Genomic DNA, 6,834 nt, shown 5'->3' with positions numbered 1-6,834 from the left:
AATATATTCAACGAGATTTAGTTATATGGAACTTGAATACGAGTAATATTTAGTGAGCATACATATGCTTTATTATATACTTATAAAATATTTATAAAATATAATTAGTATAATAAAATGGTAATGAATTTCACTGCAAAAAAAGAGAATGAAAATGGATTTCACTGGGAAAAGGAATGAAAATAGATTTTACCGCAAAAAATGAATGAAAATGGATTGTTACATGTTGAGATATATCTCTCCTATACATGGTTTACATGTTGAAAGAAATACTAGATAAGTACTCCTTAATTGGTTTTAATAATCTTTTAGAAATGCTCACAAAGTTTTTTTTACATGATGTATTCCTATCATTCAAGGAGAGATAGCTATCAGGGCTTCTATGTACTATAGCATCTATACTTTCCCTCATTCAAGGAGATTGAACCTGATGCATTCCTATGCAAGGGAATTTAAATTATGTCTCATCTGTACAGGAGGTAAAGCGGCCAGTGACCGAGACGATGCTGACAGCAAAAGGAAGGGTTCTCAAGGTTGCTCCTTCTCCACCGGTAGAGAGAAGCCTCCTTCTTATGGTCCGCGTGTCTGCCCCAGCCCTACCTGCACTCACGCCATGGAAGGTCCCTTCCCCCTCTCCTCTCTCTCTTTGGTTCCTTGTTTGTTCTAGGCCTAGTCAGTTCTTTTTGTTCTTTCTCTCTTTCCGATTTAAACATGAGCATGGGCAGATACTGTACATATGTGGCTCACTAGTTGGAGATTTTTCTTGCTGTGATTAGGGAGGATTATTGCACAATTACCCAAGCCAGTGCCTTGTATTTAGGTGTATCCCTTCCTCTGCTAATCAAATTAGGTGCCTGCAAGTCTAGTGCCATGTGTCAAATCCTCCCTCCAAATTGGATGGCAACTCTTCCTGCTACACATAGATATGGTTTTTTAAACAGTTCTGCACTATGTACATATGTGTTGTCCTATTTAGGTTTTAGATGGGGGATGTTCGTCGGTTTCCGTTTGAATGTGCTGCTTTTCTTTGTGACACTGTAGGTTCTTTCTTATCTTGAAAGACTAGGCAGTTTTTTTTCTTTGCGCCAATGAAAATAAGTATGAGCTGCCCTCTCTACCCCCCAAATCTACATGTACATCCACTGATTGACTAAAACTTCTTTGGATGTTCAGTTTCCTCAGTATGATTCATTAAATCACTTTTTGATTCAAGCAAATTTAAGTTATTACTTTCTAAAACTGAAGCAAAGAGTCCAACTTGAAGCAGCGAGTGATAAATTTCCAACACAAAATACTACTTATATACTACTCCCTCCCTCCCATAATACAAGACGTAGTGAGTAGTTGAAGAGACCACATTATACGTTGCTGGTGCTGTCAAGTTAATTTGTTTTGAGGAGACCATCAGGAAAAGAATCTCTTGCAAGTGTTTGTGGATCCATGATTCATGGGCTTTCCAACTACTTAGTAGCCTGATTCCTCGAGCTACAGGATTTTTTTAGTATAAACTAGCTAGCTGTTGGGCTTCCTTGGCATGCATCTCGTGTTTTACATGAATGAAGAAAACGGAAATGTAAAACTTGCTGCTTTTTCTTAGTATATATATGTCGTTCAAAGGATTTCCAACAAATTGCACCAAGTTGATGATCAGTTTCATTCTAATTCATACTTTGTCGCATGGTACATGTGGTAGTCGTCCAAGATGCATGCCATATCTAGCTTCAACTAACTGAAAACATCCCTATTTCACAGATTTTGCAAGCACATGTGATAAAGATTCATGATTTGGCTGCTCACATGCTTGCTGGCTAGAAGCTACTTGAAGTGATAAAGAATCATGATTTGGCACTTACTAAATTCTTGGGTCTAAACATTTTTATGCTCAAGTCTGCTCTATAATTGTAGGACTTTGATTCATTTCTTGATGGTCTAAAAATGGATACATGACCCATTGGAATCAAGAAGGCGCTAAGGTGGCTCACTTGATCTACTTTAGCTCCATGCTATATTAATGACCACTTTACTGTGATATATAACCCTTATGTGGATTGACATCAATTCCATGACTCACCTAGCATAGTGATGTTATATATTCATGCAGGGTGTCAAAATTATACAAAAAGTATCAAATTAATGGGCCTGTGTCGAAACTTTGCAGCACTGCTGCTACTTTGTTAAGTCAAACGTTAATGTTGACGCACATGGACTGCCCATTGAAATGCACTTCCATAGCCGCAACATTGCTATTCCCAAGAGGTAATTCAAATGGTTGTTTGATTCCATTCACATGATTGTTTGATTCCATAGTTGCAGCACTGCTATGGTTCTTTCACGTGCCCAACTTTAAAATTAATCCTTGGAATTGTGATGCCATCTTCCTATTTTATTTTATTTTATTTTGCTTCCTAAGATCATGCTAGCTTTGCCCTATCCTGGGCTCCTGGCATATATTAGTGCATTGACTAGTGATGGCAATGGTTGTGGCCATCATTGACCTTCTTGGAGGCATCGGTGCATTGTTGTCGCACCCCTCCCGCATGGATTCGGATACCGCTACAGCTCTAGGGGAAACTTGTTGGTGCAATAATTTGCCTCCTTGTGTTTTGTAGATTGTTGTCATAAACAGTGCGAGACTAATGTGTTTGTTAGTGCACACAAAGTGAGTTCTTGGAGTCATGTGGAGTTTGGAATAAACTCTTAAGATAATGTACTGCAAGGCTGCGAAGATTATCACCGAAGATTATGCGTGACAGAAGTGACACCAATAATTGTTGATGCAAAGCAATTGGTTCGGTACACGTCCGATAAATTTGGATACTGGAGAGAAGTTTGAAGATGGAGAGAAGACGTAGTATTTTCTTTCGTTGTTCTTCTTCTCTTTTCTTAAATCATAGGACCATCATACCATTAATAGGGGCATAGTGTTCGAAATTATGTTTCTCTGATGCTAAACTAAAACCTATGACCATGAGAAATGAGAGAAATCTCTTTGTGTTTCGAATAAATACTTGTCAGCAAGAGAGGCAACTCTTCCTCACTTCAAGAGATTTGATTCGGACCGATGATTTAGCATTACGTGTTCCTCAAGTAATGTTACTAGTGTGCCAAAAATCCGACTGTTGGATATGTGTCGGTTGGGCATTGGCTAGCCGTCGTCTCCAAAATGATCTTTCTCCCCTCGAGAAGACCACGACTATAAATAGGCACCCACTTCCAACGTGAATCATTGGCTGCTTCATATGATTCCGAGAAGATCGTGTGAGCACCCTTTCCCAAGAGATTTGAGTTTAAAATCCACCGAGAGAAAAACCCCAGAGCCAAAAAATTAGATAGTGGTTTAGTATCACTGGAATCTAAGTCAAGTACTCTCCGCCTATTACTCTTGAGAGTTGTCAACTCTCTAGACGACTAGGTGTCAAGTTCTTTAGTGACCAAGAGTAATTGTGGTTCACGAAGAAGAAGTCTATGAAGGTTTGGGAATCGGCATTGGTTGACGAATCAGTTGTTGAGGATAATAAGAAGAGAGTTTATCTTCTGTGTTTAACCACAAGTCCCTTCAACCACACGCAACTCTTTTGCAGAAGAGTAAACTGGTCGAACAAATACCATGTCGCTATCGAGCATCACTGGTTACTTCTGTACCCTATTTACCTTCAGGTTTTCTAAATGCTATAGCGCGCTATTTAAAATATTTGTTCACATGCATGTCTGGACGAAAGACCCTTAGCACAAGACCTCTTCTAAACTCTATAGCATGCTATAACGGAGCTATATTGCGCTATTTAAAACCATGGTTGTTCCTCGCACATCATGAAGAGGGAGGCGTTAGGCCAGAATATGGAAGGCACATAGGCCCAATTAACCATAGAGTTTAGATTTTTCTTCCAGAGAATCAACCTTTTACAATATGCAGCCCAGTTCGTGAGATGAAATCGATTAGATAGCCAAAAAGGTTTGAACATCAAGATTTAGTGGTTGAAATCACTAATTAGGTGAGAGGCCCCAAAGTGGTTCAATTTTACTGTCTTAAAAATGAATGTCACACCCATCATAAAAAAGACAGTTTAATGGATTTGCCTAGATGGCAACACACAAGATGGCAAAGGGTGCACCTACCCCTAGTCTTTGTTATACTCCCTCCGTTTTTAAATATAAGACCTTAGATTCTAATATGTACTATATACGTAGCAAAATGGGTGAATCTAAACTCTAAAATATAGCTATATACGTTCGTATGTAGTCTGTATTGAAATCGTAAAAGTCCTTATATTTAGAAATAGTTTTTTTAACGGTCACAGGGCGGGAGAGCTTCCCCACCCGAATATATTACCACTCAAATGAGATGTCGAGAATTACATCAGCAGTACGGTTACAACATCAGCTATAGGGGATTGCTGAGGAGAAAAAGTTTAGCCATTGCCTAGCAGAGACATTGTCTTCGTTCTTTTTGAAACGAAAAACCTAGAGAGAGAAGTCTGCTATAATATTTCTTAGCGTAGTTCTGTGAGAGTGGTCATCGTTTCTGAACACGAGAGCGTTTCTCGAATCCCATAGCTTCCAGGAAACTGTCAAAGCCACCAATGGCCAGATGTTGGGGTTGAGGCCCTGTATCGATGGGTGTTGGTGGAGAGCAGCAAGGGAGGTCGGTGCTGGTAGTCCCAAGGAAGACCAAAATTGTGCCGCATAAGAGCAGTTGGAGATGAGGTGGAGAGCGTCCTCATACGGATCTTGACAACGAGGGCATGCTGCTGATTGAGCAATGTGCTTGTGAAACATGTTGGCTTTCTTGTTTAGCCGATCGCGAAGGAGAAGCCATGTGAAGATCTTGACCTTGATCGGGACCTTGGAAGCCCAGACAAAGTCATGGTGAGGGTCGAAGGAATCATCAGCAACAATGGAGGAGTAGGCGTTCTTGGTAGAGAAAGAAAGCCCATGGGTGAGGGACCGTTCATCGGATCGGTCCACCTGTTGGAAATCCTGCAACAGCAACAGCACACAATCCAACTCACGAGCAGCAACATTAGATAGACGGTTCCGAAGGTTCGCTAATAAGCTGGTTTACCAAACTATAGCCACTAAAACCTTGTCATCAATGGAGTGTTAGTAAAGGTGTGGGAAAACTTTGTGGAGAGGCGACTGTAAAAGCCATTTATCTAGCCAAAAAAAGGTGGAGAGGCCATTGTAGGTGATCACAAAGGAGTGCTCAATTAGAAGTGGTAGGTTTTTGTTGATAATTTTCCAAAGAAAAGAGGGCCTTGAAGTTTTTGCTGCGATGCCAAGTGGGTATTGGTGGTGATACCACTGCGCCCAAGGGACGTTTGGGTGTTGCAAAATTTTGAATGAGAATTTCATAAGCAAGCAGCAGTTCTAAATTTCTAGATTTTTAATGCCTAGACCATCGAGTTCTTTAGGTTTGCAAACATTTTTTCCATGCAACCAAACAGCTCGCACCCGTGCAAGTTGCCTCACTGGACCAGAAGAACGCCCTCCGAATGGCGTCGAGTTTGACTATGATCGACTTAGGTAGGCGAAAAACTGACATGAAATAAACGGTTAATGAGTCTAGAACTGCAGCCAGCAGAGTCAATCGAGCACCACGAGAGAGCAGCCGCGCTACCCAATCGAAGAGGAATTTTTGAAAGTTGTCGATGATCGGGTCGAAAGCTGAGAGTGGCAGTTTGGTAGGGGAGAGAGGGAGACCTAGGTACATTAACAGAAAGGAGGATAAAGAACACCCAATAGCTGCAGCGATGTTGTTTTGAGTGGACGTATCCGTGGCAATGGTGAGAAGTGCAGTTTTTTGGAAGTTGATAACCAACCCAGTTGCAAGGGCGAAATCATGTAGAGTGTTTTTGAGGGTTGTGGTTGCGGCGTCGCTAGTAGCAGCAATTATTAGAGTATCATCAGCGTATTGAAGTGTCACTGGTTGTTCGTTTGGTCGGAGCGGGTGGCATAATACGTTCGTTTGGAAAGCCTTGGCGATCAATCTTTGAAGAACATCTGCAACTACGATGAACAAGTATGGCGAGAAGGGATCACCTTGCCGGAGGACACACCTACATTGGATCTAGGACCCCGGATTTCCATTTAGGAGAATAGCCGTTTTGCCAGTGTGCAGGATGTTTTGGACCCATGAACAGAAAATGGGAGGGAAACCCCGATCTTGTAAGATTTCAATGAGGGAGGACCAGCATATGGAGTCAAAAACTTTCCTGAAATCAAGCTTGAAGACCATGGTCAGGGCTTTTCTTGTGTGGCAAGCGCTGAGGATATCAGCAGCATAAATGAAGTTTTTGGCGATGTTGCGTCCGTGCAGAAAGCCCGTTTGATCATAATGAATGAGCAGCGGGATGAGGGGTTTAACTCTGTTTGTGAGAACGTTGGCTACGGCTTTTGGAGTGCAGTTTTGTAGAGAGATTGGCTGAAAAGCGTCTGGAGAGGTTGGGGCCTGGGTTTTTGGGAGGAGAACCATGAAGGCATGGTTGAAGTGATCGAGCGATGTTGTTTGATCATGAAAGGCAGAAAAGAACGGGAGGATGGAGTGTTTGATTTCATTCCAGAATTTTCTAAAGAATATGGGTCCAAATCCGTTCGGTCCAGGGCTGGCGTTGGCGTTCATGGTGAGAAAGGCTTGATGGATTTCGTCATGGGAGAATGGTTGTCCAAGATCACGAAGCTGAGGTAGAGGTGAGGGGAAAAGCTGTTGCAAACTAAAGTTCCAGGTAGCATTTTTTGTGGTCCCGATGAGTTGTTGGAAATAAGATTTTAAGATGTCCGTTTTTTGTTCATGCAACAAGACTTTCGAATTGTTATGTATAAGCATTGGGATATTAT

The sequence above is a fragment of the Triticum aestivum genome, chromosome 7B (assembly GCF_018294505.1).
Source record: "Triticum aestivum cultivar Chinese Spring chromosome 7B, IWGSC CS RefSeq v2.1, whole genome shotgun sequence".
Classification (NCBI taxonomy): domain Eukaryota; kingdom Viridiplantae; phylum Streptophyta; class Magnoliopsida; order Poales; family Poaceae; genus Triticum; species Triticum aestivum.
This window is presented reverse-complemented; position numbering follows the sequence as displayed.